The sequence below is a fragment of the Phacochoerus africanus genome, chromosome 2 (assembly GCF_016906955.1).
Source record: "Phacochoerus africanus isolate WHEZ1 chromosome 2, ROS_Pafr_v1, whole genome shotgun sequence".
Taxonomy (NCBI): domain Eukaryota; kingdom Metazoa; phylum Chordata; class Mammalia; order Artiodactyla; family Suidae; genus Phacochoerus; species Phacochoerus africanus.
The window spans coordinates 182,030,749-182,050,491 of record NC_062545.1 but is presented as its reverse complement, the minus strand read 5'-3'; the positions used below and the strand labels follow the sequence as shown (position 1 = coordinate 182,050,491).

At 41.9% G+C, this 19,743-nt stretch overlaps 1 long non-coding RNA gene across 1 annotated transcript; it reads right to left on the bottom strand.

Moving 5' to 3' along the window:
* Positions 1-2,586: 2,586 nt before the first annotated feature.
* Positions 2,587-19,279, bottom strand: LOC125121237 (uncharacterized). Its single transcript, XR_007133410.1, has 3 exons — positions 19,252-19,279; positions 3,975-4,035; positions 2,587-2,872 (listed from the first exon to the last, which is right to left on the bottom strand). It is a non-coding gene; the product is annotated as an uncharacterized LOC125121237 (long non-coding RNA).
* Between the last annotated feature and the right edge of the window lie 464 nt (positions 19,280-19,743).

The window sequence follows — 19,743 nt, the reverse complement described above, 5'->3', positions numbered from 1 at the left end:
TTAACAAATCTTTTCTTAATAGTCTATTCAACTGCTAATGTATCTAAACAGGATTATCCTTATGACTCTTCACTTACAACGTGTGACCCAGAAAAAACAGAGCTTGGAGAGACACAAAAGGCAAACGAGCTGTTTCCATTGCTTTGTGGCTACAGCACTACATATTTCATTTCTGATTCATGGAAAAATATCCAGCACACGGGAGTCAGCTAGATTGGTGAGAGGCCTCAGACCAGGGGGGTTAAGAATAATGTCTCCAATATCTTAGTCACTGAGACCTAGAAATGTTAGCAACAGGAAGATCTCTTTGTGCTAGGAATCTGCTCTGTAAATCTGTGACACCCTTGCCCCACTGGGGTTGTTTGTTTGTTTAAGCAGACTATTTAAATTCTTCTGTATTGGTTAGGATGTTTGTGTTTTCAAGGGCTAAGCACAAAATGACTTACTAAAAAGCGAATTTTTTAAAAAAGTGAATTTAATGGCTAAAGTGACTGAAAAGTCCTCGGTAGAGTTTCAGGAGGCACAACTGGCTCCAGGTACTCAAAAATCTCTCCATCCTGCAGGTTCTCCCTCTGTGGTAACAAAACAGGTCTTTTGCAGCTCCTAAATAATATCCTACCAGCTCAGCAACCCCAGCAGAAAAAGGATGCCTTTTCCCCAGTGGTTCCAGAAAAGCTCCAGGAATGGCCCAACTTGGGTCACATGCTCACCTCTGAACCAATAACTGTGCTAAGGGGATGTGATTCTCTTATTGGCTAATCTGGGTCACACACCTGAGCCTGGAGCCAGGGGTCTGTGGTGATCCCCATTCAAACCACTTGGGTTGAGGACTCACAAAACCTTTTATTAGAGTTCTGAATAGATTCAAAAGCATTTAGATATTATTGAATGTTAGTTAATACTCTAATAACACTAGTGACACTCTTTGCCATCTGTCAAAATTCTACTCATTTTTCTGCCTCATTTCAAATGTCACCACAAACAAATCTCCCTAATGAGATTAATTTTCCATCAGCTCTTTGTTTATTTTTCCCTCATGGAACCGTACCATTTCTTGCCATAGATTATGGTGAATTCCACACCATTTGTCTCCACTATGGGGCTGAGCAAGGCACGCCTCCCATTCACCACTCTGAGCCTGAGGATGAGGACTTCCATCCCAATGTGACTGGGCCCTGGAATGAAGAAAATGCAGGATGTTGAGGAGGGAACAAATCACATGGCCCCCTCCAAGGAAAAAAAACACATCTGCAGGACAAAACTGGATTTTTAGAAGGGAGGCTGGCTTTTCTTTTTTTAAGTCACATGGGAATCATCTTTTTTAAAAAACATGCCTGTGTGATGAAAGCTGGAATGAAGCTGAAAACACATTCTAACCCTGAGATGGCAGTAGTCTTGGAAATATCGTGTCCTGAATGAATTAGGGAGAGAGAGTTATGAGATGTCCTCCTCCCATCAACAAACAAAAATGCAAATATCCCAGATGCCTTTTACACCCTCCCCAGGGTGAGCATCTCATTAATCAGTTCAGAACCTTCTCCCATTGCTCCTGGTTTTTTTTTTACAAGCTGTCTGTTTCCTCTCCTGTCGTTGGTGGCTTCATTCCAGGAACACTCCTCTTGGGGGAGAAGGCGCTGATATGCTAAGATTCTTCCAACATCACCCTTGCTTGCAGGCACCTGCAGATTTCCCTTGAACGTTTCCTGTTCAGCTCAACAGGTTTGAATTACGTGAACTAATATTTGCTCACTATTAAACCATGTTTACCCTCGTAAAAGGCAAACTCCAAAGGCCTGGGATTAGGCAAACCCAGAAAGAGCTGAACATTTGCGTCAACGTGCTCATGTTTCCCACCACCTCACATTTTCTTACTGCTCCATCCTTCTGGGGGTTCTGCATCTTGGTCTTCTCACTTGAAACAACCGATCATGAGTGCTCTCTTTTCAATTTCCACCTACCCTTGGTGGACACAGGACTAAGTTCTTCTCCTACAGACACCTCATTTTTCTGTACAGAAATCTCCTGCATTGGTTCCTTAGTAAAGACTTACTCTTTATGACCCTCATGGTGCTGGCAACGGTGTTTCCCATTCTGTGGCTTCTGGGCTATATTGCTGAACCAAAAATGAAAGGCTGCCTCAGAAAACCTGAAATGGGTCGTTTCTCAGTTCTTGTCAAGTGTATCACATAGTTTGTTCCACTGCCAAGTTTCTTCCTCATAATTCTGACATGTTGGTCCTAAAACACACTCATTTCTCATAACCAAAAGAGCCTGAATGGGGGTGGGGGGTGGGGGTGGGCAGGGAGGGATTTTACAATGCAAGAGATATAAAATGAAAGCTAATTATGTGAGACTTCATTTATGTTAATGGCACCACAAGAGTTTCTAATGCATTGTTTTGGGTTGTTGTTAGAGTCTGATTTTCTTATTTTGAGCTTAGACAATGTAAGGTCCTTCCTCCCCCACCCCAAACATGCACAACAGGCTGCTCACATGGGGGGTATATAGGGAGCATCTTGTGAAAGGAAATAAGAATGAAGTCACACAGTCTGTCAACCAATGAGAAGTTAGCCATTTTATGTACAAAGTAGTTGAAGCAAGATTGATGACATGCCCTTTCATCTACCATAAAGCCTGTGCATGGATCATGAGCAGTCTGACCCACACCAGAAGTTCTTGCAGCAGATATTTAAGGCAAAATACACGCCCTTCCTCTTCTCTAAATCAGTTCCATGATGGTGGGGGAATGAAAGTCTTTGGCTTTCAATACACATCACTCTGATATAAATAACCACCTCTGAGGGCCTCCAGCTTGACTTCCTCAAAACTCAGGTCTTTACTTCCCCCAGTGTGTGGTCAAATACACCTGTTCCTGCAAAAAAAAAAAAAAAAAAAAGGCACATTGACCGCTTCAAAGTAAAGGATCCTCTGATATTTCTGAGGCAGGATCCTCTACTTAGTGAATCAGCTACACACACATGCAAAATGGATCCATCGCGTTTCTTCAAAGATGCCAACCTACATATACAAAAAGACAATTCTTGAAATCAAAACCTGCCATACACCACAATCTTTGATCACTGCCAGCCTGTAAGTATAAATAGTTCTGCTGAAAACATACCTGTGCAGACAAGCCCATGTATTCTGCACACGCGTGTGCACACACGTGCATGCACGCGCACACACACACACACAATGCTATGTGTCACAAACAGGAGAAAATTCCATGCTTTTAGGACAGGCACCAACCAAATCCTTAAACTGTGAAACTAAGAATGCAGGCGGCAAAATGAGTGATTTCAGGCTACTTTTGCTTACATTTCTGGGTGCTTGGCCAGCAGAGCAATTTCCAAGCAAACGAGCTCAGAGGGTTCACAGTTGCATGTGCAGCTCACCAGCCTGAAACCGAGCTCTTTGTCAGACTGAGGCAAGGGGGTGAGGTGTGTTTCTTCTCCTCATCCCATCTCAAGCTCCAGACTTACAACACTCAATCGCAAGTAATCAGCCTTCCCAAAAATGTGTAAAGAAAAAGGTTTCAAAGAGGATGGGGCACCAGAACAAAAGCACCTCCCACTGAGAGCAACTGGAGAGTCTGCGAATAGCCAAACAATTCTGAGCACCACCAGTTAATAGGCACAATGAGCCAGTGCAGCATTTCAGACAAGAGGGGGAGAACAGAGTTCAAACACACTTCTCCATATGTGACCCTATACCCATCATCCAAGTGGTCAATGAAATTGTTTCTCATAAGTGGGCAGCCTTGTTTGAGGAAGTCATGTCTATAAACAAAACGTGACCAAGGGGATTTGTGATAAAGTGTATATACCAGACTCCCTTCTGTACTGATGATGGACTCAGAGCATATAACCTCTTGGAGCATCTACTCCGATTGAAAGGAGCTGGAGCCTCAGGAGGGAAGAAGCAGCTGTGGTTTTCCTGACCTGAGAACCCAGAACCAATGTGCTTCAGGTTACCTGGAAGATTCCAGAATGTAGTCTTCCTCTTCATTAGACACAGAAGTCCATGGGAACCACACTGTAAAGATCCATAAATAGGAGTTCTCACTATGGTGCAACAGGATTGGTGGCATCTATGCAGTGCCAGGGCACAGGTTGGATCCCAGGCCTGCTGCAATGGGTTAAGGATCCAGAATTTCTGCAGCTGTGGCCTAGGTCACAACTGTAGCTCAGATCTGATCCCTGGCCTGGGAACTCCATGTGCTGTAGGGCAGCCAACAAAACAAAACAAAAAACACCCAACAACCCCCCCCCCAAAAAACAAGATCCATAAATACACAATAAATGAATAAATAGTCACTGACCATTTGTAAGCATGGCAATTGGGGTGGCAACAACTGATATAGAATATCTGCCCCATTTAAAACTTAACTCAGGCTTAAGCTAGGGAGAACTCTTCCAAAGAAAAAACATTTTTAAAAAATTTTTGGCAGTGACAATCTTGGCTCTTTGATGTTATCACCTATGTTGAAATTTAAAAAAATAATATATCAGGAGTTCCTGCTGTGCCTCAGCAGTAACCAATCCAATGAGTATCCATGAGGATGTGGGCTCTATCCCTGGCCTCACTCAGTAGGTTAAGGATTCAGCATTGCTGTGAGCTGTGGCGTAGATTGCAGAGGTGGCTCAGACCCTGCATTGTTATGGCTGTGGTGTAGGCTGGCAGCTGCAGCTCCGATTAGACCTCTAGGCTAGGAACCTCCATAGGCTGCATATGCGGCCCTAAAATGCAAAATTAGTTAATTAATTAAAATATAGGCAGCAAATGGTATAATTTCATTCACCTTCTAAATATTGGATAATAATTAATCTCTGACTCTCACCCTCATAAAATCCATGCTGATTAAAAACCCTAAGGTGAGAATCAGAATTATTAGAAGGAAACGAGAGAATATTTTACAGTCTTGAGATAGGAAAGGACTTTCTAAGCAAGATATAAACTCCAGAAGCCATAAAGAAAAAGATTCATAGATTTGACTGCATGAAAGTTTTAAACTTGGTGAAATAAGAGGCAATGTAAATAAAGACCAGGAGAAAATATTTAAAACAGCTATAGCACAGAATTAACATCCAGAGTAAATAAGAACACATAAAAACCACACCATAATTAATGTGCAAGGAATAATCATAGTAAATTTACAAAGATAACTGGCCAAGTTCATAGAACTTTCCTCATGACCCCAAAATTTCATTCCCAGATATATACCCAACAGAAATGTATGCACATGTGTTATAAAAGACATGCATGGAGTTCCCGTCGTGGCGCAGTGGTTAACGTATCCAACTAGGAGCCATGGGGTTGCAGGTTTGATCCCTGGCCTTGCTCCGTGGGTTGAGGATCTGACGTTGCAGTGAGCTGTGGTGTGGGTTGCAGATGTGGCTCGGATACCGAGTTGCCGTGGCTTTGGCGTAGGCCTGCAGCTACAGCTCCGATTCGACCCCTAGCCTGTGAACCTCCATATTTCGAGAGGGCTGCCCTAGAAAAAGCAAAATAAAAATAAAATAAAATAAAATAAAAGACATGCATAAGAAACTTTACAGCATCATTATTTGCTAATAGCTAAAAGTTGGAAAGAACCCAAATGTCCATCAGTAAATAAATTGTGGTATATTCACATAATAGAATATAATAAGCAATGTAAATGCATATATTATAGTTATGGGCAAGTACACAAATGACTCATAATGTTGAATGAAGGAAGCCAGAGGTAAGAGTGCATGTTGTATGATTCCATTTATACGAATTTCAAAAACAGGCATGGCTAATCTTTAGGAGTTAGGTTACAGGAATGTAATTACTTTGGGAGAAGGAGGGAAATGTCTGACAATATTCTATTACTTGACCTGGGTGTGGTTACAAGAAGAGCTCACCTGTGTTAATTCTTTCAGCAGTACACTTAGGACTTGAATACATTTCTGTATTTTTATCCTTCAAGAAAATGCTCCAAAAAATCCAAATGGGGAGTCCCCACTGTGGCACAGTGGGTTAAGGATCCAATGTTGCCGCAGCTGTGGCATAGGTTACAACTCGGATTTGATCCCTGGCTCAGGAACTTCCACATGCTGGGGGTGTGGCCAAAAAAAAAAAAAAATTCAAATGGTCCACAGACATATGAAAAGATGCCCAGTGAAACTGGTAAATCAGAGAAATGTAATTTTAAATGTCACAGCTTTTTCTGCACATGATTTTGGCAATTTTTTAAATTAATAATGTCCCAGTATCCTGAATATTTTAGTGGCTATATAAATTAGGACAGAATTTTCAGGGAGAAGCTTTGATATTATTTACCCAAAATTTAAATGTGCATGCCTTTTGGCCCAGAAATGCTACTTCTAGGAATACATCCTTCAGGAATATTTATATATAAGCACACAAATTTGTGTACAAGAATGTTTTTTGCAGTATTGTTTGTCATGCTGAAAAATGGAAAACCACCTCTGTGTCCTTCAATAGGTAAAGAAACTGTAATACAGGGATTTCCTGTTGTGACTCAGCAAGTTAAGAACTCGAGTTTGTGTCTGTGAGGATGCAGGTTTGATCCCTGGCCTCGATTGATGGGTAAGGATCCAGCATTGCCGTGAGCTGTGGTGTAGGTGGAAGACATGGATCAGATCCCGAGTTGCTGTGGCCGTGGTGTAGGCCAGCAGCTACAGCTCAATTAGACCCCTACCCTGGGAACTTCCATGTGCCGTGGGTGGGTGTGGCCCTAAAAAAGAGAAAAGAAAAGAAAAAGAAAAAGAAGTGGTAATACAGCTATATAATCTGGAAAGAATATAGTCGTTAAAGAAAATGGGGAAAGCCTCTGTGTACAAACACAGAAAGAACTCCAGCGAACATTGTTAGGTTAAAAAAGAAAGAAAGAAAGGCAGTCACAGAACAGGTTATATGATCTTATTTACGTATAAATGACCTGAATGGAAACTTTTAAAACAACAAAGCAAAACTTAAATCTGATGCAACTCATAGGACATCTTACAAGTCCTATGACAAAATAAACTTAACTTCTCTCTGGAGGTAAAAAGTCCTGTGTGAGAATCCCCTGAACCATCTCTTTGCTCCTGGGATAAATCCTGAAAACAAGGCACCACATTCTGGAAAGAACTGTTTCTTGTTCCACAGCCTCCGAGGGAGCGTCTCAGTGTCTCAGAAATGCCAGCTCCCACACATGCCTGAGCAGCAGCCCATGGAGTTGCTCCAGGCCTCTGTGCTTCCCAAGCACTTTTCAGTAATTACTCCGCCTAAAGGGCGGGGTGGGTGTGGCTCCCACAGACTGCTCACCCTATAGTCAGCAAAGGCATCCCTTAGCGATGGCTGTTCTTTGGCCCCTGCCCTTCCTCAGCCCCTAACCTCAGGAAGAAGTGGGGGAGGGAATTCATTGGCCTGGCCCAGAAGAAACCATTTCTTCTCTCAGCATGTTCCCCAGGAAGAGATCCTGTTCTCTACCCTCCTGGCCTGCCTCCACCTATGAGGAAGAACATTGCAACAGGCAGTCAGAGAAATAACATTCTAATACTGTCAATTCAACTCTGCCATATTTTGCTCAAGGATCCTAGGAACAACAGAAATACACAGAGATCCTTTCAATTTCTTATTGCACAAATAAAAAAAAATAGCAGCAGCCATCTCTGTCACCATATCTTCAGCCGGTTGACATCTGGAGCAAAGGTTTCCAGCCTTTGGAGATTTACAAACTAGTAAAATTTTATAGTTTGGGGGGAGTTATTTTGCCAAGTACAGATGTTTTAAAAAAAAAAACAACCTGACTCTTGTCACCATAAATGAGTGGACACCTTAATACCTAAACAATGTTAGTCATGAAAAACTCAGATTTAAAAACAGCAATTTAAATTTAGTACACTTAGGAGTTCCTGTTGTGGCTCAGTTGGTTAAGAACATGACATAGTGTCCATGAAGATGTGGGTTCAATTCCTGGCCTTGAATAGTGGGTTAAGGACCCATGTTGCTGCAAGCTGTGGCCTAGGTCGCAGATGAGGCTCAGATCCAGTGTTGCCGTGGCTGTGGTGTGTAATCCTGCAACTGCAGTTTTGATTAGACTTCTCACCTGCAACTTCCATATGCTACAGGTAAAAAAGAAAAAATAAAATTTAATACACTTAATAAAAATAAAAAGGTATAAAATAAAAATGTATTCCTCATTGACTGGTGAACATTTCCTCACAGGCTGGTGTCAGTTTCCTTGGCAGAAGCTGACAAAGATTAAATCCTAAACTTCCAAGGCCTGAGAAAGACAAGAAGGTATTTAAAAGAAAATGAAGGATTTCCCTGATGGCCTAGCGGTTAAGGATTCAGCACCATTATTGCTGTGCCTCACATTTGATCCAGGGCCCGGGAACTTTCTCATGCCTCCAAAATAAAGAAGCAGACTCTATTCTAGGTTCCCACCCCATATTTACTGCATCAGCCTTTCAGTCTCCTTAAGAGTGAGGCTCTGGTATGTGTATTAAAAAAATTTTTGGAGTTCCCGTCGTGGCGCAGTGGTTAACGAATCTGACTAGGAACCATGAGGTTGCGGGTTCGGTCCCTGCCCTTGCTCAGTGGGTTAACGATCCAGCGTATCCGTGAGCTGTGGTGTAGGTTGCAGACGCGGCGCGTTGCTGTGGCTCTGGCGTAGGCCGGTGGCTACAGCTCCGATTCAACCCCTAGCATGGGAATCTCCATATGCCGTGGGAGCGGCCCAAGAAATAGCAACAACAGACAAAAAGACAAAAAAAAAAATTTTTTTAACACGATAAAATATTCTTAATATAAAACTGACCATTTTACCATTTTTATGGGTACAATTCAGGGGCATTAAGTACATTCACAATGTTATTCCATCATCACTACGGCCATTTCCCAAAAGTTTTTTAATTATCCCAAAATGAAACTCTGTAACTGCTTTAAAATCACCCCACATTTCTCCCTCCCCCACCCCCATCTCCTGGTAATCTATATGCTACTTTCCAGGTACCGTATATAAATTGACTCATACAACACTTGTCCTTTTGTGTTTGGCTACTACTTCACTTAGCATAATGTTTTCAAGGTTCGTTTATATTATAACATGTATTAGAACTTCATTCCTTTTTATAACTAAATAATGTCCATTATATGCATATACCACATTTTGTTTATCCATTCCCCTGTTGGTAAACAGTTGGGTTATTTCTACTTTTTGGCTATTGTGAGTAATTCTTCTATGAACATTGGCGTACAAGTTTCTGTTTCAGTGCCCGCTTTCAATTATTTGGGGGTATATACCAAGGAGTGGAATTGCTGAATTACATGATAATGCTCTGTTTAAATTTTTGAGGAACTATCAAACTGGTTTCTACAACAGCTGCATCATTTTACGTTCCCATCAGCAAAACATGGTAGTTCCACTTTCTCCACATCTTTGGCAACACTTGTAATTTTCTGTTTGTTTTTTCATTTGGGGCGTTTTGTTTTGCTTTGTTTTGACAATAGCCATCCTAAGGGGTGTGTAGTGATATCTCTTTGTAGTTTCGATTTGCATTTTCCTCATGACTAATATTGAGCATCTTTTCCTGTGCTTATTGGCCATATGTATACCTTCTCTGGAGAAATGTCTCTTCAAGCCCTTTGCCATTTTTCATTTCAGTTGTTTTGGTTTTTTATGCTATTGAGTTTTAGGAGTTTTAATATATTCTAAATATTAAGCCCTTATCAGATATATGGTTTTCCAATATTTTCCCCAGTTCTATTTACTATCTTGATAGTGTCCTTTGATGCACTAAGGTTTTTAATTTTGTTGAGCCCAAGTTTGTCTATTTTTTTCTTTTCTTGTCTATGCATTTATTGTCATATCTAAGAAATTATTGCCAAGTCCAATGTCATGAAGACTTTCTCCTATGTTTTCTGCTAAGAGTTTTACAGTTTAGCTCTTAAGTTTAGGTCCTTGTTCCTAAACAAAGTTGATTTTTGTATATGGTATAAGAAAATCCAGCATGTGGATATCCAATTTTTCCAAAAGAAAAGACTGTCTTTTCCCTACAGAATGGTCTTAGCACCGTTGCCAAAAATCATTTAATCTTACATGCAAGGGCTTGTTTCTAGGATCTCTATTCTACCCCAATGATCTATATGTCTGTCCTTATGTCAGTACCACACTTCTTTGATTACTGGAGCTTTGTGGTAAGTTTTGAAATCAGGAAGTGTATGACCTCCAACTTTGTTCTTCCTTGTTCTTCTTTTAAAAGATTGTTTTGACTATTCCAGGTCCTTTGAGATGCCATATGAATGTGAGAATGAATTTTTCTATTCTGGAAAAAAATGCTGTTTGGATTTTAATAGAGATTGCATTGAATGTATAGCAATTTGAGTAGCATCTTCATCTTAACAATATAAAATCTCCCAGTACATTAACAAAAGATGTCTCCATTTATTAAATTAAAGTCTTTAATTTCTTTCAGCAACATTGTGTAATTTTCAATGCTCAAGTTTTTAGCCTCCTTAGTTAAAATTTTAGTTCTAAGTATTTTACTCTTTTTGACACCCTGGTAAATGGAATGATTTTCTTAATTTCCATTTCAGATTTTTCTTTGCTAGTGCATTGAAACGTAGCTGATTTTTTTTTTTTTGCATGTTGCTTTGTACCCTGCAACTGTTGAATTTTTTATTAGCTCTAACTGAGTATGTGTGTGGGGGGGTGTGTAATCCATAGGATTTTTTACATATTAGATTGTGTCACCAGTGAACAGAAATAATTTTAGTGTTTTCTTTCCAACTTGAATGTATTTTCTTTCTACTGCCTAATTGCACTGGCTAAAACTTCTAGTATTAAGTTGAATAGAAGTGGGCATGCTTGTTTCACTCTTGGTCTTAAGAGAAAAGCTTTCAGTCTTTCGCCATTGAGTATGAGGTTAGCTGTCGGTTTTTAACATATGACCTTTATCATGTTGAGAAATTTCCTTCTATTCCAGTTTATCAAATGTTTTAGTCACTGAGTGTTGAATTTGTCAAATGATTGACAGCTGATCATCTATGCATCAGCTGAGATGATCCTATGGGGTTTTTCTTCATTCTGTTAATGTAGTATATTATACTGATTGATTTTCATATGCTGAACCACCCTTGCACTCCATGAATAAATCTCATTTGGTCACAGTACATAATTCTTTTAATATGTGGTGGAATTCAATTTGGTAGTGTTTTTTTATATCTGTATTCATAACAAGGCCTGCTCTGTAGTTTTCTTTCCTTGTAGTATCTTTTCCTGGCTTTGGTATCAGGCCTCATAGAATGAGTTAAGAAGAATTCCCTTTTCTTCAATTTTCAGGAAGATTTTTTTTTGGGGGGGAATGGTGTTAATTTCTTTAACATTTTGGTAGAATGCACCCATAAAGCCATCTGGTCCTGGAATGTGTATTTCTAAGCCAACTTCTCCCCTTCTCTGTTCCCATGACCTTAATGTATGGTTGAGTTTAGGACTAACTACTCCAAATACTTGATTTGAACACTACTCTTGGATTTAACTTTTGATAAACTAGTAACTGTATTCAAAAAGAGACAAAAAGTTTTCGGTAAGAAATGTACTCAAGCCGCCCAGCTCCAGGGGTGCCCACAGGAAGGAGACAGAAGGACACAGGGTAAGCGAACCCCTGAGAACAGGCAGAGCAGTGACAGCCTCAGGAGGAACTGGGTGCCTGATGTACAGCTTCCACCCTTCCCCTGACTCCAGCTGCTTCCTTCCAGATAGCTCCTCCCCACAGTCGTACATAGCCTGTAGCCACCAGAGTTCTGGGCAAATGCTTAGCCTGAGAGAGAGTGAAGGGAGGAGGTGTTATGTACGAAATGGGACTCACAGGAGTCAGATGACAAGGGGTCAGGTCCCTCTCTGAGCTCTAATGAGCCAAGTGGATGGTGCTGCAGCAACAGGAGGAAGCTTCTTGGCACAAACTGAGGAACAGGAGTTTATTCTATTTTCTTAGTCTACTTGCACACAAAGGTCATGGACAATGGAAAAGTGTCACAAAAATTGCCACCAGACAGAAAAGCTATTTTCTGTAGGTCCCTTTGTCTTTTCACCTCAGTCTCCCTTTTCTCCACCCCCATCTTTCCTCAGGCAGGAGTCTCCATTGCCAGTAAAAACCCGCTTGGCCACTTGTGTAGAAAGAGGAATTAATATTTGAATACTCAACCGACTGGTTCTTCTTGGGAGCAAGTAGCCAAGTAAATACCCAAGGGAGAACAAGGGAAGGAACAAAATGGCAGCAAGCCCAAAGGAGACATGCCTCAATCATCCTGCAGCACCCTGGACGTGGCCATGGGATGACATCCTCCCTCCAGGTGAGTCACGGCCTCCTCACCCAGCAGGTGTAGAAACACCAGGCTGAAACCCGAACAAAATGGTAAGAAAAAGTCGAGTATGTAAAACATTCCCTGGCTATCAATTTGATAAAAACTTCAACCCTGCTTTGAGTTGGAAGACAGAAGGAGGGTTATCAGCAATACAGGGGTTTATACAATCCCACCAAAACTAGGGATCTGCAGTTAGGCTTGAAGATATGTGGTCCCACAGATGTCCCCATCTATAAACACAAGGGAAGGGTGCGTGGGAGCTCTGAACAGAGGTTTTATGGGTTTTGTTCTAAGGAAAGGGGAATTCTATAGTGCTCTAGACCTTGAGCAGGTGAATAAAAGATGTTTTGGAAGATCTGAGTTTTCTCTTCAAAATCCAAGATATAGAGAACACTGCAACTGTTCTTACTTCTATTTCTATTCCCCTTACACCTCAGAACCCTTGAAACAGAGAAGGGAAGTGATAATAGCATCCCAGCCACTCAGAACTGGTTCAAGAGACCAAAGGGCCTAAAAGAGATTGTAACATTAGCAAGAAAATTTGTGATGAAAAACTTAAGACCTAACATTCAAATAGTCTTAGCTACTACTATATCAGAAACATTATTTCTCAAGATGGAGAAGAAACCTTTTGGGCCTGGAGTTCCCATTGTGGCTCAGTGGAACGAATCTGACTAATGACCATGAGGTTTCGGGTCCCATCCCTGGCCTCGCTTAGTGGGTTAAGGATCTGGCATTGCTGTGAGCTGTACTATAGCTTGAAGACGCAGCTCGGCTCTTGCATTTGCTGTGGCTGTGGCAAAGGCCAGCATTTGTAGCTCCTATTTGACTCCTAGCCTGGGAACCTCCATATGCTGTGGGTGTGCCCTAAAAAGACAAAAGACAAAAAGCAAAACAAAACAAAACCCCCATGGGCCTGCAAAGGTGTGAACTTACCTACAAGGCTGCAGTAGCCCAAGCTCCCATCTTAATGAGCGCAGGTGTGCCTCTTTATATAGCTAGAAATGTCCCAAATAACTTGCACTAGGCCATTTCATCACTATCGTGATGTTTATTGTCAGTAAAACTTATTCAGATCCACTTGGCTAGCACTAACCTGACCAGACCTATTTCAACTCCCTTGAATCATTACTTGGTGAATATATCCAAGAGCACTGTTTCATCACTGTTTTAGAATTACACCTTTTGCAATTTTGATATAGATATACGTTGCATTTGACATAAGCTCTTATTGTAAGTAGGCACTAAAATACAGGCTTATAATTAGCTCTCTAAGGAGGCAAATTTGTGGTAGAGCAGAGCTCACTCAACAGGAGAGAAGTCAGGCAGGTACTAAGGAAGCAGCGCCTGAAAGATGCCTTAGTAGGAAGGTTAACTTGAAGTGTGGGCAGTGCCACTAAAGTAGAGGAAGAAACTAGAGTCCTACTGCTGCAGCTTTTTCTAGTTATTATTTCCACATATATTAGCACATGGTTCTGAAAGTGTACTTGCCATTTACTACTCCGTCCAATCTTGGAAACCCAGTGAAGTGGGGTGTAAGACACCTGATCCTGGACACATCACATCTCCCTGAGGGCCGCATTGCATCCCTGGCCCCACGGCTGGCACCGGGATGGACTCCCCAGATCGTGTTTCTTGAATCGCATCCTTCCAGACCACCCCCTCTGTTACTTTCTTAGCCTTTTGATATCTAAATTTAAGACTGGAAGTGAACTTTAAACCCTCTGTCTCTAAATTTCAAGCGCCCCTGCCATGGTACACAGAACGAGCCTCCGTGCGGGAGGAAGGATACTGGCTGATTTTCGGCTGTGCCTGGTCCAATCTTGGCTTACCTCAGACGGAGTTCTGGCTGCCTCACTTTCAATATGTTGCCGCCTTCCCTGAGAACTCAGAGAGGTCACATCCACATCAGGACTTCAGCGCCAGACCCTCCCGCTGCCCACCCTTTGCTACCTTTTCTCTCACTTTGTACTGACTCCTCTTGCTAACTCTCCTTTGTGTGTTTGGAGACCATCTCTCACCACTTTCACTCAGATGACCTACTAAACTATTTTGTCTGCTCAGGTTGTTTAAACTAGAAGTTACAGTGGTCTTGAGTCTTGGTTAAGCTTGATTAAGATTAAGCTTTAAGTTCATCACAGTCTATGCTGGTTTAAGTGATGAATACAGATGTGCCCCCAGAGTGGCCAAGGGCTGTACCATGAAAAATAATGCTTTTCAGGAGCGCATCTTCTCCCCCCTAAATATGTAAGGATGTGTTTGCACCAAAGATAGAGTAGGGTGTTCAGGGCACAGATCTGATGGGGAGGATCATGTTCAGGAAAACCACCTTTAGAGCAAACTCGCGATTCTATCCAGTTCTCCTTACACCTTGTTTCCTCACAAAATTAGGCAAATCTAATAGCTATAGACTTTCGGTAATTCCTTAGCCTTTCAGATTTGCCATGTAACAGTGTGATTTCTGCGTTAGCCTGAGTACAGTATTGCATTCCCTTCTGAACCTGAGGGGACACCCGTATGAGTCTTAAATTTCCAACGAGTGACACTTTGCCTGACTCTACTCTGTTAAAGGCTCTTTTGGAAATCAATTCTATAACGTAGTGTAGTACGTTATAGAATTCTGGGTAATTAGGAGTTCCCACTGTGGCTCAGCACTAACGAACCCAACTAGTATCCGTGAGGATGAGAGTTCAAACCCTGGCCCGGCATTGCTGTGAGCTGCAGTGTAGGTCAAGACTGGGCTCGGATTTGGCATTGCCATGGCTATGGTGTAGACAGGCAGCTGCAGCTCCAATTCAACCCCTAGCCTGAGAATTTCCATATGCCACAGGTGCAGCCCTAAAGACAAAATAATAATAATAATAATAATAATAATAATTCTGGTAACTATAGAATACTCAAAGATAAAATCCAAAAGCTATTAAAATCTGCTCAGAGGACGTTAACACACAGAAAAATCAGAGTGAGTTGTATTTTTCTTCAATCTAGTCCAAGGATGGGCAAGAAGGGTATAGGAATTTGACAACATCAATGCTTGGCCAGAGGAACCCCCCCCGCCGCCCCCCACCGCCAGAAGCCACTGCTATGAGAGTTCCTGGGTGCTATGCATTTCCTTTATTTTGCCTTTAAGACTCCACCCCTGAGGAGCTCCCAAAGGCTTTTAGATAATGAAGAAATTGCTGCATTCATCATTGATCCCATTTCCCCAAAACAGCCACATTTCTAAGTTCAGTGGCAGGAGAAAAAAATATTCATCCCCTTCTGTCATTCCCAGAAGGAGTGCTAGAGAAAATATAAACCAACAAGGGGTGACATAGCTGCACTGAGCGGGTACACCCACAGGTGAACGGATTCACAGCAGGGTGTAGGAGGTAATGAGCAGAGCTCCAGTTTGTGGGGAAGTGTTGTACTTCAGAAACTGCTATATTGTAACGAAAGAGCTGATAATTATGTCAATGAAACATTCTACCTTCTCTTTACTACACTTATATGTTCACTTCCCAAAATAAAACTTTAGATGTTCTTCCCAAAGGCCATCTATTTCTGCAAAAGGTAAAAAGTTTCACTAAAAGGAAAACTGGGGGAGTTCCTGCTGTGGCACAGTGGGTTAAGAGCCTGATTGCAGTGGCTCCAGTCGCTGTGGAGGCAAGCCTCCCTACTGACTGGTACAGTTCAATCCCCACCTGGTACAGTCGGTTAAAGGATCCTGCATTGCCAGAATAGGTCATAATGGCTTGGATTCAATCCCTGGCCCCTGGCTGGGGAACTTCCATATGCCTCAAGTGTGGCTATAAAGTAAAAAGAAAGAAGGAACGAAAACACTGAGTTGAAGAAAGCATATTATTTTCATAATGTTTTTGTTCATATGTGTTCATTCATCATCTTTATATGAGATAGGTTGTCAGGTAATTATTTTTATAAAATTAAAATGCAGTGTGTAAGAGGGAAATTGTAGTAAAGAAAGCAAAACTACATGCTGTGGTGAAAGTACCTAGGGAAAGAGTTCCTGTCGTGGCGCAGCAGTTAAAGAATCCGACTAGGAACCATGAGTTTTTGGGTTCGATCCCTGGCCTTGCTCAGTGGGTTAGCGATCCAGCATTGTCGTGAGCTGTGGTGTAGGTCTCAGACATGGCTCGGATCCCACGTTGCTGTGGCTCTGGCATAGGCTGGTGGCTACAGCTCCAATTAGACCCCTAGCCTGGGCACCTCCAAATGCTGTGGGAGCGGCCCAAGAAATGGCAAAAAGACAAAAAAAAAAAAAAAGAAAGAAAGAAAAAAAAGAAAGTACCTAGTGAGGATGTAAATTTTAGCTCACTAGAAAAGCCTCTTTTGACTCCCTTTAGCCAACCTTTATCAAGCACCCTATGTGCCAGGATACTTTAGGAACAGAGGGTAGTAGGATAAATGGTCCATGCCCTCAAGGCATTTTTAGTTTAATTGGAATGAGCAGTGATATGTAGATGTAGATATAAAATCAACACATCTAGGACATGAGTTGTGCAGTGGTCAAGAGTACAGACCTGAAGCCAGACTGCCTCAGTTTGAACCCCCAGCTCCACACCTTAAGGCCAGGATTAGAGTGAGACACTCACCGAGGGCAAAAAATTTAAAAGGGTGCCAAAAATTTGGTAATTAAGATAACTAATATTTTAATGCAATATTTAAAGAATCAAAATCAATGCAAAAAACTCATGATGGACAAAATAGCAAAAGTTTAAACTCCAACAATCCTGTGTCAAGTTATCCTGGTGCCCAGAGCAAAAGAAAAAAAAAAGTGCATCCTTACAGAGATGTTTCATTGTATTTTCTAATTTTTTTTTTTCCGGGACATTGATATAGTTGAGAAAATATTGAAAATTTAAAAGTAGGTTTATTAAAATCACATTCTTTAAGTTTAGTAGTTTATTTTTACCCAACATAGTATTTATTATCATTTTACTTTCCTGGCCTTCAAGGAAGCAAACTCATCACTTACTAGCATTGTAAACTAGCTTTGCAAATTTCTTAAACTCTCTGTGTCTTAGTTTCCTCTTCTGTATAAAGGGTGGTAGGGAAAACAGTGCCACCTCACAGGGTTGTTGTGAAGGCTACATGAGTTACTACGTGTTAAGTACTTAAAATAGCCAAACTGTCTTCAAGGTAAGCCTGTGCTGTTGCTGTATATTTATTGTAGAGACAATGCAAGTTTTAGAAGAGCAGAGACAAGAGACCGCCGTCTGCCAAGATGGTCCGTCATTACCTGATACATCACCCCACAGGGATGCATGATCCAGGGGGACCAGGACTCGGCTGCTTGCACACACCTTATACTCTGGTCTATGATAGTCAAGGCCCAGAACAGGCACTTGATACATATTATTTTATTGGATGAATGACAATCAGAAAGTGCTTCATAAAGAAGAGAGGATTTGAGTTTGGTGGTCTTGATTAAATGTGGGAAATAGGAGTTCCTGTTGTGGCTCAGCAGTAATGACTCCGGCTAGCCTCCATGAGGATGCAGTTTCGATCCCTGGCACCTGCTCAGTGGGTTAAGGATCCTGCGTTGCCATGATCTGCGGTATAGGTCACAGACTTGGCTTGGATCTGATGTTACTGTGGCTCTGGTGTAGGCTGGTGGCTATAGCTCCAATTGGACCCCTAGCCTGGGAACCTCCATAGGCTGCAGGTGTGGCCCTAAAAAAGATAAATAAAAAATGAGGGGAATAAAGCTGGAGAGTATGAGGGAAGGTATGATGCCTTTAGTGTGCTGAATCTGGGTTATTAGCAATATACCCAATAGGAAATATCCGTCAATCTAAAAGAAAGAACCAAACTGCATATTGGGGCGTAATTCACATGGTTGCTATAGGAACATCGCATAAGTAGCTGCCCACTCCAGAGGAGTCGGTGTGTAGAGACCACAGCGAAGAGCAAAGGACCAAGATGCTGAGACAGTGACTGGAAGAGCCTAAAGAGAAGCTGGGGTAGACGTCTGAGAATCGGGGTGACTCTCAAGAAGTAGGAGCTTCCAAATCATTTAACATGGCCTCGCCTCCTAAGACGTCGCTGACATAGGTGAAAATGATCTGGATTAAGAGAGACCCACATCATTAAGGAACTCATTCTACATTATTTTGTTACTTTTGAAGATTGATGAAGGTTCAAATGAAACATCTGGCCATTAACATCATACATTCGACCTACATTCCAGAAAATTCATTTACAACCCATTTATTAGTGCATGGGGGATAAGCTGGCATGATGTACATACACTGCTGGTTGCCTGTCTAAATCTACCCCTTCCTTCCTTGGGAAACACTGGATTTGGTCCCCATGGCCAAGTGCCATGGAAGGGCCCAGTGGGTCAAGCCCTGAGGCAGTCCTCTCGATTCACTTCTAGCCAATGAGACATGGGGAGAAATCTGCTGGGGCGGTGGGGTGGGGAGGCACCATTCTGGGAGAAATTCTCTTGCTATTAAAGAGTGACAGACAAGCCAGGCCCCACTTCCATAGTGTAGTGGTTATCACAGTCGCCTCACAAAGAGTGACAGGCAACAGTTAACCATTCCTTTCCTCTAACTCCAGAAATCCTGCTGGGATTTGGTTCTCAGAAGTGCTTCAGTTGTTGCAGGACCATAAGGGAGGAGCCAGCACATAGATGGTGGCAGAGAGGACAGATGGACAGAGTGTGGGTCTTCCAAGATGTCACCGAGCCCCTGGATTAACTGATGCTAGAACCAACCCATCTATGGCCTTTTAAATGGAACAATAGGGAGCATCCTGGTGGCTCAGTGGGTTAAGGAACCAGTTGTTGTCATTGCCGTGGCTTGGGTTGCTACTGTGGTATGGGTTCCATCCCTGGCCCCAGATCTTCTGCATGCTGCAGCTGCAGCCAAAAAATAATAAGCAAAATGATAAATGGAGAGTTCTTACCATGGCTCAGCAGAAAACAACTCTGACTGGTATCCATGAGGACATAAGTTTGATCCTTAGTCTCGAGCAGTGGGTTAAATATCCATCACTGTTGTGAGCTGTGGTGTAGGCCACAGATGCAGCTAAGATCTGGCATTGCTGTGACTGTGGTATAGGCCAGCAGTTATAGCTCCCATTTGACCACTACCCTAGGAGCCTCCATATGCCAAAGGTGAGGCCTTAAAAAGACCAAAAAAAAAGATAAATGGAACAGTAAATCTGCCTATTGTTTAAGCTCATTGAATCAGAGTTTCTGTGACTCAAAGTCAATTGTGATTATGGCTTTATGAAGACTTGACCTTCCCTCCTCTAGTGATTCATCAGTTTTACCAGAATCCAGCCTTCATAGGTATGGAATGAATTAGACCTGTAAGTTCTCAAAATGTTAAGTCTTAGCTTCTCAGAATTAGCATCTGTAACAAATAAAAATTTTTAACATCTGCCTGTTTTTAA